Raw genomic sequence first — 16,485 nt, 5'->3', positions numbered from 1 at the left:
AAATGTATGCATAAGGATTCTTCTCAATCATCGTCTTAGTGAGATGGATTAATCATTTATATTTGAATATAAATTACTTTGGAGTTAATTACAAATTTCTGTGTGTAAATAAAATGGTCTAAGTAGGATTAAAATCTCCATGTGCAAACAAATAATGATCACGAGTGATATCTGCATAAAAAAACTTTGAATGAAGAATGTTGTGTTCTTCAGTCCATTCCAGTCGGTTTCAGAGAGAATATTTAGGTATTTTATTTTGAATGACAAATTAAAAAATATATATATATTATCATCACTGGTAGAAGGTAATGAAGTACAAGTACTGTACGTAAGTAGAATTATTTGGTATCTGTGCTTTACTTAAGCACATTTTACAGTGGATACTTACTACTTACTTTTACTTCACTACATTTAAGAGCAGTATCTGTACTTTCTACTCCACTACATTTTTGAACTGGATTGAAAAGTAAAAAGTACTTTTCATATGATTTGAGGGATTATTTTTACCATGTTCATGGTAACATCTTGACTTAAGTTTTCAAGTTCAAGCTTCGGCTTTGAGTAAACAAAAATAATTACACAAACATCTAAGAAAGAATAAGAATTTGATTCATATTTCAACTGTTGACCAAAAGATGTATGATTTTTTAATCAATATCATTACATTTACAAATTAACAACAGTTGTGTGAAATACCTTTGCTTTTTACCCTTAAAGAACATTTTTTAAACAGGTACTTTAATATTTATTTTAGCTTTACATGAATAACTTTTTATCTGTGTCTGTATAAGTAACAAGTACTTCATCCACCACTGGCTACTATCAACATGGCAGTATTGTATGTTGTAGGAAGAGGCACACAGTGAGTTCTGCACATTGGCTTAATTCTCGCCGCTCACAGCACACATGTCAACTTCAGCCTTGTGAAATCAATTCTCAGCTAAAATTTTCTGAATGTCTCTCCCTGCTCTCTGCCCCAGTTCATGTGTCATGTTTGTGGAGATGTTATTTCCATGCCTGGACTAACAATCACGCATTTATCCAATTGGACGGTGGTTTTAATGTGCAAAAAACATGAAAACAACATGAATTCATACTTTGATTGAGCTTGCCTCTCCACAGATCTGACTTGTCACGTGACCTGGTGGCTGTATCTGTTTGTCTCTGTGCAGATACATGAGTTTAGAGTATGGCATACACTGTAAACAATACTGAACATTCCAGGCAAAGCAATAACATGTCCATGGAGAGAAAAGTTCCACAGTGTACCTTTAAAAGTGTGAATGAACATATCTCATCTTTATACTGTCTCTTCTTTTAGGTCTCATTTTCAGACTATACATATTAAATCCCAATTACAGTTTAATCATAACCGTCTTTTAATCAGACCTTTTACCAAATGTCTACCAGGCCAGTGTGCTATGTAGTACTCCAAGCTGAACTAATTGCTTTTAAAACCGTTGTAAATCCCTCCTTGCCCGCACCATTACTCCAGACTTGTCTTTGTTAGTTTCATGCTCACCGTCCTTTGCACAAACGAATAAAGTACAGTGCATTAAGCAGGCAGCCAGCTAGCTTACTGCGCCGAGTTTGAGTCGTAGCAGCTGTGCCTGGTGGTGCCAGTCGCCGGGCGGGTGGATTTGGTACAGTGGGTTAATTGTTAGTGGCATGAAAAGTTGGCCCTCATTAACCTTTACTGCAGTACCTTTTACTGCCATAGACACTGGGCTCGGGCCATCTGTTGCTCAAAAACACCTTTATGGAGCGGATACAGAAGTGGAGGTGACACAAGCTTCCAAGGGCGTTAGCAAGACAAGCTAAAAAAGGAGGGAGTTTAATAATGGCTATATTTATGGTGTTTGTCTTGTGTCATGAGGACTTTCAGTGATAGTAACATTGGATTAGTTAAAGAGCACATATTATGCATTCTTGTGGCTATATTTCCCTTTTAAACATGCTTTTGGTCACCTTGGGATTGGTATTTAAACTTTGTAACTTAAAATATTTTAATGTCACATTTGGAAAACACACTTCATAAACTATCTTCATTTTCAATGAGATGTTTGAGATCCTCTATAACAATAATAAATATACAATCAAAGCGGGTCAGTCTACATTCCTACTTTCACCTAGGGTCATGAGCTTTGGGTAATGATCAAAAGAACAAGATCTCGAATACAAGAGGTCAAAAGGTGTTTCCTCCGCAGGCTGGCTGGGCTTATAGTGTGAGGACCTGAGGTGGCTTGGATATCTGTTCAGGATGCCTCCTGGACGCCTCCCTGGAGAGGTGTTCCGGGTTTCTTTCAGCGGAAGGAGGCCTCGAGGAAGACCCAGTACATGCTGGAGGCACTATGTCTTTCTGATGGTCTGGAAACACCCGAAAGAGCAGGAGGTGTGTGTGAATTGGGCAGTCTGGGCATCTCTTAGACGCCTGCCTCTGTGACCCGGCCCAGGATAAGGAGAAGAAAATCTATGCTAATAGATCACAAGCTGATTGCAGAAAGAGTTCAATGATGGTTAAACTTTATGAGCTTGAAAACTGTACAGGAAATTTTGTCCTGTGACAATCTGGGCAAAACACGAACAGAGCAGGTTTGAGTGCTCAGAGAAGACGACTGTGGCTTAATGGATTAAAGAGCCTAGGCTTATGTAATGCAAAAACAACTTTTATGTACTTTTAACCATGTTGTAATATATCTTGATCAAAATTACATCTATACTCAAGTTACCTCCATGAATTAGCATAGGGAGTGTGGCATTAGCAGGCTTTGTTTTTAACTTAAATACAATTAAGTTGTTAAGGTTGTTGTTTTGTAGTTTAGTAAAAAAAAATTTTTTTTTTTTTTACTAAACTACAAAAAACACAATAATTTCCTGTATTTCAGTTTACCCAACATGAACACATCCTTTATACCTTCTTCTTTTATGTCATCTTCTTTTATGTCATCTTCTTTTATATCATTTTCAGACGATTAAAAATTAAAAGCACATCAAAGTACCTTTTGATCATAAACTTTTAATCAGACCTTTCACCAAATTCATAGCAAACCGCTGTAAACTGTAAAATCCCTCCTTGTGCTTGTCATTACTCTAGACTTAGCCTCACTTATCTAACATAAAGAATACAATTTTACAAAAACACATACACAAACACACTGCTTGAGTACAAGTATCCCCATGGTCTAGCACCAAAGTACATCTCTGACATGTTAGTTCCATCTGGCACAAGACCTCAGGGACCGGCCTCCTGCTGGTGTTAGTGAAGTGACGTTTGTGAACGAGTCGGCTCTTTTGAACGATTCCTTAACATGAAGGGTTGGAACTGGACCTCATTGTTGAAAAGAACTGAATGATTTTGTTTCTAATTTTTGTGCATTTTTTCACTGATTAATGCTGAACCACAACAAGAATCAGCACAGAAGCAGAGCAGCCGACATGAGTGAGAGCTTTTTGCACAAAACATATTTGGCACAGTAATAACAGTTATTAAATCATTATTATTGTAGTACAATGTTTTATTTAGATTATGTATAATTTCAAAGGGTAAACACACTTCCACTCTCAGTTTGAACCATTTTAAACAGATCTAAGCCTTGGTTGTTTCTCTCTGTGATTAGTTCGTAGATAAAATGAGTTCACACATTGGCTTCTGTCATATAAATAAATACAAAAAGAGCCAGTCTTTTGAATGGCTCCTTTATATGAATGGAGCAAAAAGAGTCAGGTCTAAACATGAAGAATCAGAGGTTCAGTTTTATGCAGCTAAAACTTGGAACAGTCTTCCTAAAGACATGACACAGACCTCTACTTTGACAATGTTTAAATCCAGGCTCAAAACAGTTCTGTTTAGCTGAAAGGGTTTTCTTTTGCACTTATCACTCTTAATGTTAATTTTATGATGATTTTTTTATGTTTTGATTGGTTTGCATTGTGATTTTAATGTCCTTCTTAATCTGTAAAGCACTTTGTGTACAAATTGTGCTATGCAGATATATTTGCCTTGCCAAAAATATGACAACAACGAGAGCAGCAAAGGTATGTTCACTTGGGGAATTTCATCAGTATCTTTTGCCTTCAACAACAATGAGCATTAGAAGTGCCCTGTGCCCTATTGACCTGTGGTAATTAGTCATTTAAAAGGCTTCATGCATTTTGAATATAGTATTTTTGACACTTCAACTAATTAATTCATTTACCCTGCAGACTTCGACACTACAACAATGCAACTCTTTCCGATGAGCACCATTTCTCCCATGAAAATAAAGAGTGGAAACCAATCTCTCCCTTCTCTGTTCTGTCATATAGTACTTTTCCCTTCCAAAATAACTGGCAAACCTCGCACAGCGTTTGTCCTTGGGAGGGTTTCGGTCTCTGTGAAAATGCAACAGGGAAACTCATAGAAATGTTCTTTTTTTCATTTGTACGCAATCAAACGGCTGATGTCCACGCGGGCCCCAAATCCAATCCAACTGTGAAAGAGGCTGCCACGCCAAACTGACTCCCAGATTACAATCTTGTGCACACAGATTTCAGACGGCAATGTTGTGTTTACTGCCTCTCTGGACGAAAAAAGAAATATCATGTTTTGATTTGAATTTCCACATTCCTGACACCGGAGGATGGTCCCTGTCAGCTGCCTGTCCTCTGCTTCTTAGCACCGGTTAAGAGCACACTTTTGCAGTCAGTTAAAAAGCCAGCGCCTCATCAGAAAAGCGAGTAGCCCGGGAGACTTTCGCAGGCTCGGAGCACAATTATATGGACGGTTTGTTCCGAGGAAAGACCGTTTTTCGGATGCATTTGTGTTGGATCTCTATGGGACTGTCGAATCACTTCCAAACACTGCAATTATGCTCTCTGTTTAGACCCAAACAAAAGGACAGATGTATAGGCAGTGACACAAGATTTGCATTGTTAAATTCAAACTGCAGCTGTCAATAGAATACTGATTTAATTAGGACTGAAAAGAACGAAGACAAGCTATAGCAAGTCTATCCATTTATTACAAGGAAATGGGAAGAGATACTTTACATAGGACATGCTGGAGGGACTATGTCTCTCGGCTGGCCTGGGAACGAATGCCTTGGGTTCCCACTGGAGGAGCTGGAGGAAGTGTCTGGGGTAAGGGAAGTCTGGGAGTTCCTGCTTAGACTGCTGACCCCAGATAAGCAGAAGAAAATGGATGGATAGAATACTTTATATATTTGTACTTACATTTTAATTGCTATTGCTACTGATCATTGTTTATATATGTTTTAAAAGGCCTATATTATGCCAATTTTTGATCAGTATTGTATGTGAGTTGTGTTTTGTTTCATTCACACATTTAACACAAAACCTGCATATTTAGGCTGAGTTCATCTCTCAAACTAAAAACACTTGTGATAACATCAAGTAGTAAAGCGTTTTTACCTTCACTAGAATCGTTTGGATGATTTGCAGCACTGGAATTGCCAAAGTACCATTTAATGACATCACAAGGTAGAACAGAGCATTTTGAGCTTGAGAGATGTAGACCGCCTAATACTGGATTACTCAAACATGTGTGAATGAAACAAAACACAACTCTGAGTATGTTATTGATGAGGTAACAACATTGTAATGTCTAAAAGCTCACAGGAGTCAATTTTGCACAATATAGGACCTTTAAGTATCTCTCTTGGATCACAACAGTTCATATAAGGTACAGTATTTGCTTTATGTGTGAATTTTAGAACTATGAAATATAGGAGATACATGTGGCTAGTAGCGTACTGCAATTGAGTCTAATTTAAGAATTACAAGGAGGATCCATGGACAGATAATTTGATCAAAGCTGAATTGTTGATGAGAACCATGTGGAAATAACTACCTGGCTGTAAATATTGTCAGTCATGGTTCAACAACGGCGTGGATTAACCATTCATTCTGCGGAACATGTCCTTCACGTATGGTTCACAACTGGGTACGGGCTCTTTGGATAATCTGATGTAGTTACGTGGAAGATTTGTGTCTATTCCCTCAGTCATCTGGGTAAGTTCTATTGCAAACGAAAATATAAATCTGTCAACTGGATAAAAGCTTTTTTTTTTTTTTTTTTTGCAATATTAGATTTGTTTTGTAGAGAGTATGACTTTACCCTCCAAATAACGCTGCTAGTAGCTTATTGGAATTGAAGCTTTCCGGCTTCTACAACACATCCCCCTATTAACTACAAAATATAAACTCGATTTGCATGTACACATTTTGAAGTGCCTAATACAGTCCAGTCATTTACCATCAGACGTGCCTTGTACACTCTGTATTTTCTTATTGGCCCAAACACAGCAACACCGGCCTGTTTACTGCTTTCATTTCCAAGCGAGCAGACTGCAGCTCACTAATTAACGTTGTTTTGCCTCCGCCCGCCTCACACCGAGCCTCCATTGTGGCTCTTCCATTAATGATGACAGGATCCAGGCTAACCGAACGCCGCTTTCTCCCACTGACGCTAATGTGACAGAGCGCATATCCAGCCATTATTCATAACATCGTACGGACAAAAGGAGCTTTGAAATATAGTGGTCATATGCGAGTGGATGTGGACATATTTACAACGGAGAGTGTTTGATAGTCAGTTCATATTTAATTGCAAAATAAAGTGATCGTCAAAATATTGGGGTGGAGGAGTTGGACAGAAAACATTGACTGGTAAGAACACAACTTGTATACAATGACAATGGGCTGCAGTACAGAGGTTGGATAATATCTTAGCTGTATGTGCAAACCCAAATCTGAAGCTTTATGACTTTAATGACTTTAAATACATTTTGAAAAATAGATAAAATAATTTCAGTTCTTTAAAAAAAATCTGCATTAATAACATAAATAAATAATAAGAAATAGAGTAAAACAAATGTAATATGATACAGTATATGAAAAAAAAAATAAAAATAAAAATAAATCTAAAAAAAAAAAAAAATTAATCCAGATTTGGGTTTGCACACGAACATAAAAAATAACAGTAAACATGCCTTTTGATAAAAATATCTTTACAAAGAATGTACATTTCTATACAATAATTGCCAATGACAATTCCTACAAGCAAATCTTCAAAACATCCTTCAACAAACCATATATTTTTTTTGCTCAAAGTTTTTTTTTTTCTTATTCGAGCTGGTATCGGAAATAATTATAGTGAATAATATTTACAAGAAAAAAATATTAGTGTATGTAAACATTTTCCTCAGAGAAATTACAACAGTAAAAGCAATGCTAAATATTGGACACATCACCGTACGCTTCGTCAAATAACAGGCTACCAGCAGAAAAGATAGACACGAGGCAGAACCGCTTCCCTTCAGATCATGGTTTAAATTCTGTATACAAAAATAGTGCTAAATATTACACATTATCATCGTCCACCAGACATGTTTTGCTTTACAGTCACTTTTTGGATAATACTTGATGTATTTATTGGCAGCACACCACCCAGACATGTGAAGCCTATTTCCTTATAACAAAAACGAATTGGCCTGGGTTTATGGTGATAAAATGTTTTAAATAGATAAATTGAAGCCAAGGAAAATAATTCCAAAAGTGAAAAGTTGAAAATTCCGTTCTATTGCCTTCACGCAGTTTTACTAAAATGATAGTATCACCATGGAAACAGAGGAACCTTCGAGAAAAAGGGATGTGTGGTGAGGTTAGGTGATACTGGCCAAAAGAGAGTGAATACAATTTGGACATTTCCTTTTGGATATTTTGAAAGAGCCACCCACAGCAGAGAGAGTAATGACTTATCTGAACTCAGTGTCGATTGGGTAGTGAGCAGCGTAAATATTTTTTAAGGAGAGGACACACATTTTTGAGGATGTCATTAACTGAAGAAAATCACCTTTATGAAACACTGTCATGTAGAATAAACGTATATGTTTAAAGAGGGGGTATTACATTTCTCTGGGGTGTTCATTATTATATGTTATCATTTATTGTTTTGAAAATGCTATATTCGTGAAAACAATTACTTTGAGCTTCATTTTTGACGCTGTGACTCCCCCGTCCCCTTGCGCCCCCCTCAGGGTGCAACACAATCAATGTGCATGCTGCTAACGAATCTACTGCACATCACCTCAGGTTTATAAAGTTGTAGTGTATTGTTTTGTATTCTGCTTTTGTATATTTATGGAAAAATGTTGTGCAGGAGCATGGGTGACATAGGCTTGTGGGGTTAGTACTGTGCGTATCACTTGTAGGGTTTGAATCGTGCCCTAGTGTCAGTCATATCGATGGCTGACATATACAACCACTTCAGGGAACAACGGAATACCATGCTAGAAAATTCCAAAAAGTTGAATTTACATTATACCCCCTCTTTAAATATATAATATATTCTGATTAAATCACACTGAAAATCCAATGTATGTTCGGTTTTCATGAGTAACCTCCCTTTTACTATGTTATTACTGTTCTGGAAAGTATTAAGTACTACCAAAAGATTACTATGATAAGCAGACTATGTACAATCATACCACAGTTTGAGAATACTTTTAAGGGGATGTATGAATTTTTTTCATGAAAGAAAGGAACGATACATACAGATGCATTGTAGCTCTTAGGGTCAACTGGCCTCTGAAAGTAAACTAACCATGGTAAATAATTAGGATGGTTTAGGAAGGTGGACCACTGGAAACTGTTCAAAATAAATAAACATGTTACGTTTTTCATTTTGTAGAACCTCATAACCAATCAAACATTTGCAATTACCTGGTCAATTTAGCCCAAAGAAGTGTATTCGCCGTCTATTTTCATCTTTATATTTTATCTTCTCTCTCCTTGTTCTTTCAGCTTTCATCCAAACTGTGTACTTAAGCTTTCCATTGCCTCCCTAGTGTAACAGAGCAGCTGCAGACCTACTGTACCGTATAGAACCAGGCGCAGCACAATGAAAAACACTGCCTCTGTCTGCTCTCAAAACAACTAAATGCATGAATAATTAACAGGGAACAAGCTAGCTAATACGATCATTCTTTCCACGGCAATGTTTACCGTATGCTAACGTTAATTGTTAATTGCCCAACCAAAACCGCATTTGGATTGTACTATCACCTTGTTATTCTTGTATGAGAGCGGTAAGTACGAGTAGAAAGGGCATCACAGAACGACATGAACAGAGGTGGGTAGTACTCAGTTACATTTACTCGAGTAACTTTGAAGAAATTTTACTTTTCAGAGTACGTTTTCTAGCAGCATACGTTTAATCCTACTTTGGTAATATTTTCATTGAAGTAAACAGTAAAGTCTTCCTCATGTGAATAAGTGAGTTTTATGTTGAAAATATGAATTGATTTGACCATTTGTGTTTCTTGCATCGCTTCTTCAGACATGATTTCAAATTTTTGTGTCTATCATTTAAAATAAATCAAATATACCACACATATCCACACAGTTACTCTTTAAATTACTCTTACTAGTAGTAGTTTTCCCAAATACGCTTAATTTGTCATTTCTTGGACCACTACTTTGTACTTTGACTTGAATAATATGACTTTAAAGTATGTTACACTTACTTCAGTACACATTTTGGCTACTCTACCACCTCTGTAAAGGAGCAGTGCATGTTGGGATGCGCTGGTTGATGGGAGCGCATAGAGACATTTAGGGCAGTGCTCTTTGGCAGTTGGCCCATGGCGGTGCAGGGAGCTCGCTGGCTCTGTACCATAGGAGGGCGTCTCTGAAAAGCTGGCAGGAGCTGGAGTGCATGATGGAACACACCCACGGGGCATTGGTGAGATAAATGGGTAAAGTTGGATAAAGTTATGTTCGGGGATGGCGCATATGTTATGGATGAGTTCAGATTCAGGATAGTGCTGAGGCCAAGTCTATATATTTATGTACTTTTAAAAACATATCTATTAATATTTTAGGTTTTAAATTGTGTTTGACTGTATGTATCTTATTAGTAACAGTTTTAAGGTGAGGAACACTTTCAGGTTCCTGTATGAAAATGCATTTGATCCATCCAAGCTTTTGTAAATTGATCAATTAGTTAAAACAAGATTAATATTAATTTTGTGTTGCATCCAGGACCATTTGTGAAAACCTTTGCAAAGTTTAATTCATTCTAATTTATGTTGTACTGTATTGTTTTTAAAGGTGCGCCATGCAACTTTTTCCGATGGTGGGTCTCCAACCTGCTTGTCTCCATGGAGATGTTATTGTCTAACCTGGAATGTTCCACAATTTGATTTTTACTTTTCTATCTTACATTTATTCATTTACAGTTATTTGTCAAAAAATTGTCAAAAAACATGCTTTTTTTTTTTTTTTTTTTTTTACCTTGTGTGAAGTCTCCTCACCACAGATCTGACCTGTACCTTGGCTTGGCTGTACCTTGGCAAAGCAATAACATCTCCATGGAAACAAAAAGGAGGTGAACTCACCAACAGAAAAGTTATGTAGTGCATATTTAATAGAAATGGTTCATATTAAGTTTTTCGATTTTGTTGTTGACTAAAAATTTTGTAACTGCTATTTTATATAACTATTTCAATTTACCTTTTCATAACCTGCAAATCCATGCCCTGTTTAAACTTTCTAAAAATTTCAGAAAAAATAATGGCAAAAGCTTGACCTTGATCCCTTTGTGAACCTCACTGCAGCCACTTCCACATCATCCCTGCAAAATAAATGCTTTTCTTTTAAAAACCTCAACCATTTTGGTGATGTCCAGTCGGGGTCATTACATCCACTTCTCTCTCATTGTGCTTTTTGCAGAAACATGACTACAGCTAATGGTTCACAGAAAATAAAGCAAACCTTAGGCCAACAATGCATTAAAATGGAAGTCCAATTTCCAAACTGTCCGAATGACTCAGGTGGGTTTGCGCTGCACAACTGGGCTCTCAGTGTGATTCAGAAACCTTTAAGTACATTTTTCAGTCCCTCCTCTTCCTCTCGCTTCTTGAAGGTGATGATGACTTAGATCGACCCACGCTCAATGTCTTCTCCATTGCCCTGAAAAATACAGAACCAACTGTTAATATTAATGGTAAATGGTCATATTTTTATATAGCGCTTTTCCACCTTCAAGGAACTCAAAGCGATTTACATCAAGGAACCACTCACCCACTGACACACACGCATTCATACACCTGTGTACACAATATTATCATGGGTCATCACAGTATATTGAATTACAAATCTCTTTGCTCAGGGGAATAAAAAAGGGGAACTACCGGTACATAGACCACGATCCTTTGCTATGTTTCAGTGTAGACTACAGGAAGTTAAACACTTTTAAACGCTATTAAATGTAATTCTTTAGATTATGACAGAAACAAAGGCTTTTTTAAGGCATTTTAAAAGAAAAAAATAGCAAATTCACAATTGTGTTAGCCTCCACAGCCTCCTCGCAGTAAATACTATACTGTGAGATGTATATTGTGAAAATATCATACCAACAGATTTGGTTGCTGAGTTGAGTTTTATATTCATTCAAAATGAATGAAACAAAAAATTTAAATTAAACAGCTGCATAGATTTTGTTGTTGCTGGAATTGGTCTGAAAAGAAAAAAATGAAGCAGTGCATCTATACAGTATATTTTGTATTTATATTCAGTCAGAGTCTCTTTTTATTACACATCTTACTTTTTATGCATGCCCTTATGTTATCATAGTTTATACTCATTGTTTTATGTTGCACCATATTGCCATATTATCCAAGATGGTAAATTCTGTAAACTGACATGGAAATAAAACTTTTTTATGTGTAAAACTGTAGATAAATTCTGACGCCTCCTTTTAAACAGCTAAAGACCAGGCTGTATTTTTACACAAATATCATAAACATACAACAAATGATATATTTTCTACACAAGTGAAAAATTCTACTTTACTACAACTTTATTACAACGTATGGGCCACACTATAAATCTCAAACTATATCAACATTGGCAAATATGTGTTCAAATATGTGTTATTGGTGACAACAGTGAGACAAATATGGGATATAAGGTATTGGCTGAAAATTCCATATAACCGTTTTGAGCATTTAACCAAGCCATAGTGTTGTTCTCTCACAAAAAATGTACCTGAAGTCTTGTTTTACTTAAAAAGCCCTTTAACAAATTTTTTCCCATGGATTTGAGCAAAATGTGTCTTACAACAGTACAGATATATTGTATAAACAGCTCAAAAATAAGTAAGATGTGTACTATCTCCATCTAGTTAGAAAGCATTTTACTGTCAGATAATCAGGAGTTAGCTTTACCATAAGGGGAAAACACCACTCTGTCCCCTGGAAGTTACTGAAAAGTGCTTATAAACTCATCATGGAGAATACTTACAATTTTTGGAATGCATAAGGTAAGTGAGGAATAGCTTTGAACCATTTTGAACCACTGTGAATCATTAAAATTAACTATGTTTTTCACATTTCAGGTAGGCTACACCTCTCAAAATACATTTATTTATTACTACATGTATTTACTACAGCCATACCGAGTACTGTCGAAATGTACAAAATAATGTATGTGCTCACTACATCTTAGCTGTCAATCCCAGTCCAATATGTCAGAGTGTACTTGGAATCATCATAAATTTGACATGTGAACAAACCTTCACCTGGACTTACAGCAGGAAGGAATGTCCAAACATCGCCCAAACTTGTACATTTATTACTGAGTTTATTTTTTAAAATCAAGTCGGTAAGAATTTATTAACCATGAAATACCAAAATTCTTCTTTCTAGAATGCAGAAAGGCTATGTCAGTTAAATCAATCAAATGCACTCTCTCTCCCTTCTGTCTTCTGTCTTGCCTTTTAACTTAAAAGCTTGAAACGAACTCCGATTCTCGAGAAGTTTGGTGAAGTTTGCAGAATTGACTCTATTAGAACAATGTAAGGAACTTAACACCTTAAAAAAAATAAATAAATAAAAAAAAAAATATATATATATATATATCAATCAATCAACATTTATTTATAGAGCACTTTACAACACTCAAGGTGACACTCAAGTGCTTTCCAGTAAAATCAAATTAAAACAAGTTAAAATCTGACTAAAACAGTAAAATAGGAGAATAAAATAGAATAAAATACATTAATAAAACAAATTATAAATAATGATAATGTGTCACAACATTACTAAGTGTTGAAAGCCAGTCTGAATAAATATGTTTTAAGCCTGGATTTAAAAAGACCGAAGTCAGTAATGGTGCGCATATCAGGAGGCAGTTTGTTCCAGAGTTTGGGCCCAGCAACAGAGAAAGCCCGATCACCCCAGTATTTGTATTTAGTTTTTGGAACTTCCAAAAGGAGTTGATTTGATGACCTCAAGGCCCGGTTTGGATTTCGGACCATCAACAGTTCAGCCAAGTAGGGCGGGTGAGGCCATTAAGAACTTTAAAAACAAAAAGTAAAATTTTAAAATCAACTCTAAAAGTAACAGGAAGCCAATGGAGTGAATAAAGGACTGGGGTGATGTGTTGGCGTCTGGATGTGTTGGTTAAAAATCGTGCTGCAGCATTCTGCACAAGTTGGAGGCGACCCAGGGACGACTGAGAGACACCAACATAAAGTGAGTTACAATAATCTATTCTAGAGCTGATAAAAGCATGAATCGTTTTCTCAAGGTCATTGCGATTTAAAAATGGCTTAACTTTTGTTAAAAGACGTAGCTGAAAAAAGCTTGCTCTGACCACGCTGTCAATTTGTTTGTCAAATTTAAAAGCGTTGTCAAGAACGCTATATTTACTGAGCTAGTTAGCATTGTAGTCCCAAATTATTCCTCACTTCTAATCCTCTCCTAATCCTAATTATTTATCACAATGAGTTTGTTTTGTCAGGTAAAGATAACATCACTAACATGCTAACTCACACTAAATGATAAATAAATAAATAAATAAATAGATGGAAACAGGATATAGTCAGCATATTTTGACCTCTAGAGCTGCTAATACAGTGTGGGACAGGACACATTTTGCACAAATACATGGCAAGAATCTGGCACAGGGCCTTTATGCTATGAAACGTTATTTAATATTTATTATCACAATTGCTTGAAGTTACATCAAGCGAAACAACCATCCTAGAATTTCACCAGCCAACAGCAACCCGCTCTAGGTCACCATTCCCTTTCCCGAACATGGCAACTATTTTCATATGAGTAAATCTGATGAGGATTAGTTCGGGCATGTCTCTTTGAATAGCCCCAGAAATATCTTGGAAGTACAGACATTGGCGACCGCTTCTATAATCCATGACTTCCTCTCCTCCGAGCCCCCCGAGGCAACATACTCTCAAGTGGGATTTTCTGCCTTTTAAATAGATGTCATTGGCTGCTGAATTAAAAAAAAACCTTTATACTTGTATGTCAAAAAGTTTCTCCAACAGTCTTCCTCAAACAAATGTATGCAATGGAACCCGACGAACTAGGCTACTGCTATTGTTAGAATGTAAACTCTAAAGGGAAAGGGAAAAAAATTTCAATTGGGATTACATTCGCAGCAACCCTTCAAGGAGTGGCCTACACTTTATTATTAACTGCTAAACCTAAAATTTCAGAACATTTTGGGTTTTCTAGGCCACAGTACAATTTTTTTCTCTACAAGATCCTGGTGTCCACATATGAGGTCATTAAGCTGCCACTTAGTGCTGACAGAAGAGTATAACACATTATACTTTAGAATAAGGATGGACTTGTTAAAGGCATGTGTCGTCCTGCACCTGCTAGCAGCACTTCAAATGAGCCACATTGTTCTAACAGGCACAGTTGTTGTTTCTCATTTTGTTTTTACACTCAGGAAAAATGTTGCTGTGCTCAGGTACTTAATAGTTCTTGCAAATCATTATTCAAATATGACTTGATTGTGTTCTATCAAAATGATTAAAACATAGAACAAATGTCCTCATATGTGGACATAATTTCTCATAATGTAAAAAGATAATTATTTGTTTTTTACACTCATCAGGTCCCAATCAGCCCATGCAAGAGGTCAGGCCCTAGGAGGCTAAACACGGTAAGACTCAAAATAATTAATTTAAAGGGTTGTTTCTTCTTTAGAACTATACCTGGAGATGTGCTTTGTTTCATTCACTCATGACAAATTCTGTATAATAAGTTTTTCTCTCAACCCAAAGCACCGCATGGTAATACAGGAAGTGCTCCACTGTATTTTTAAACTCCGTACACATCTAGTAGAATCATTGGGATAGTTTCAGCTGTGGAATTGCTGTACTTTGAAGCTCCATCTATTCTTTTAGTCTTATTGAAACCGTTTCACTCCTTGATGCACCAGAAAATATTGCAGACTTCCTGTCGCAATCTCAACTGTTCAAAAATTAAGTAATGACATCACATGGTGGATTAGAGAACTTTGACCTTTTAAGATGTAAACAGAAGAATTACTCAAACATGTGTGAACGAAACAAAACACACCTCCAGGTATGTTTTTAATGAGATGACAACATTCTAACATGGCTTATAGCTCAAAAGAGTCAATTTTGCATAATATAAAGCCTTTAATATAATCCCCCACTTTCTTGGTGGAGACCTACTGAGATGCCTTTGTCTGGAATATTCTGCAGAATGGCATTACACGTATCTATCTCCATGGAGACAAGCAGGGGATGCCATGGGACCAAGTATATATTAGCAATAAAAAAGGGGTGTATCCATGAGCCATATTGTAGATCATTCCAAAGTTACAATATTTTTTTTGTCAGCTCTTTTTCTCATCCAATTATTTATAACATATAGTTCCTTTCACAAGCGAGACACAAACCACTACGCATAAAAATTCAACATTTGCATAGTTATTTCAAAACTGACAAGATTTTGCTTATGTTTAATGACAAGAGTAATGGGATGGGATATAGTGGTTTGTATGGGCTGTATCGCACTGCATGATTCATTAGATTTCCCAGAATGCATTTCAAGTCAAATTCCTCATCTGTTTATGTGATGGGAGAAGAAATTGGAGCGATAATTGACAGAGGCGCTACATGCTGGCAGAAGCGGCTAACAGCTAATCGAGGGAATAGTCTTTGCTCAAAACAAGATGCTGCATATGAGCCATGTTTGTGAATGTTTACTACCGCCTGCAGCGTGCTCATATTGGCTATTTCTCTGTTTATTTGGCTTTGGAAGGAGACTAATGTTTTATAGGATTGTGAATGTAGTTTGAAAATACGTGCCTCAAAGATCAGCTAAAACGGTATGAAACTAAAGCTTGGATTCAACCAAGAAGATCACCTGGCTGTTGTTCAACCAATCGCAGTCTGCATCGACCTAATCCAACCTTAGCAAAAGACGAAGTTTAAATCTGTCAACTGGACAAATTGTTGTAGGAATGAAGATGTTTCGCTGCTCATCCAAGCTGCTTCTTCAGTTCTGGTCAGATTACTGGTGGACACTGCCTTATATCTATCTGAGGGGAGGGGCTAACCCAACCTTGCCTTGTATAAAAATGTTACCATATTATCAAAAAAACGCTTTTATAGACTTTGAACCATGTTATAAGCTAATT

The 16,485-nt window shown here is 36.5% G+C and overlaps 1 protein-coding gene across 1 annotated transcript in view; it reads right to left on the bottom strand.

Annotated features, from left to right (window-relative positions):
- Window positions 1–10,292: 10,292 nt before the first annotated feature.
- LOC117388699 (RNA-binding Raly-like protein) overlaps window positions 10,293–16,485 on the bottom strand; it is a 101,971-nt gene continuing 95,778 nt past the window's right edge. The window contains exon 8 of the mRNA XM_055230282.1: window positions 10,293–10,971. The gene's annotated coding sequence lies outside the window, so the exon portion shown is untranslated. The remainder of the gene's footprint in view (window positions 10,972–16,485) is intronic.

Source organism: Periophthalmus magnuspinnatus, chromosome 20, assembly GCF_009829125.3.
Source record: "Periophthalmus magnuspinnatus isolate fPerMag1 chromosome 20, fPerMag1.2.pri, whole genome shotgun sequence".
Classification (NCBI taxonomy): Eukaryota; Metazoa; Chordata; class Actinopteri; order Gobiiformes; family Gobiidae; genus Periophthalmus; species Periophthalmus magnuspinnatus.
This window is presented reverse-complemented; position numbering and strand designations above follow the sequence as displayed.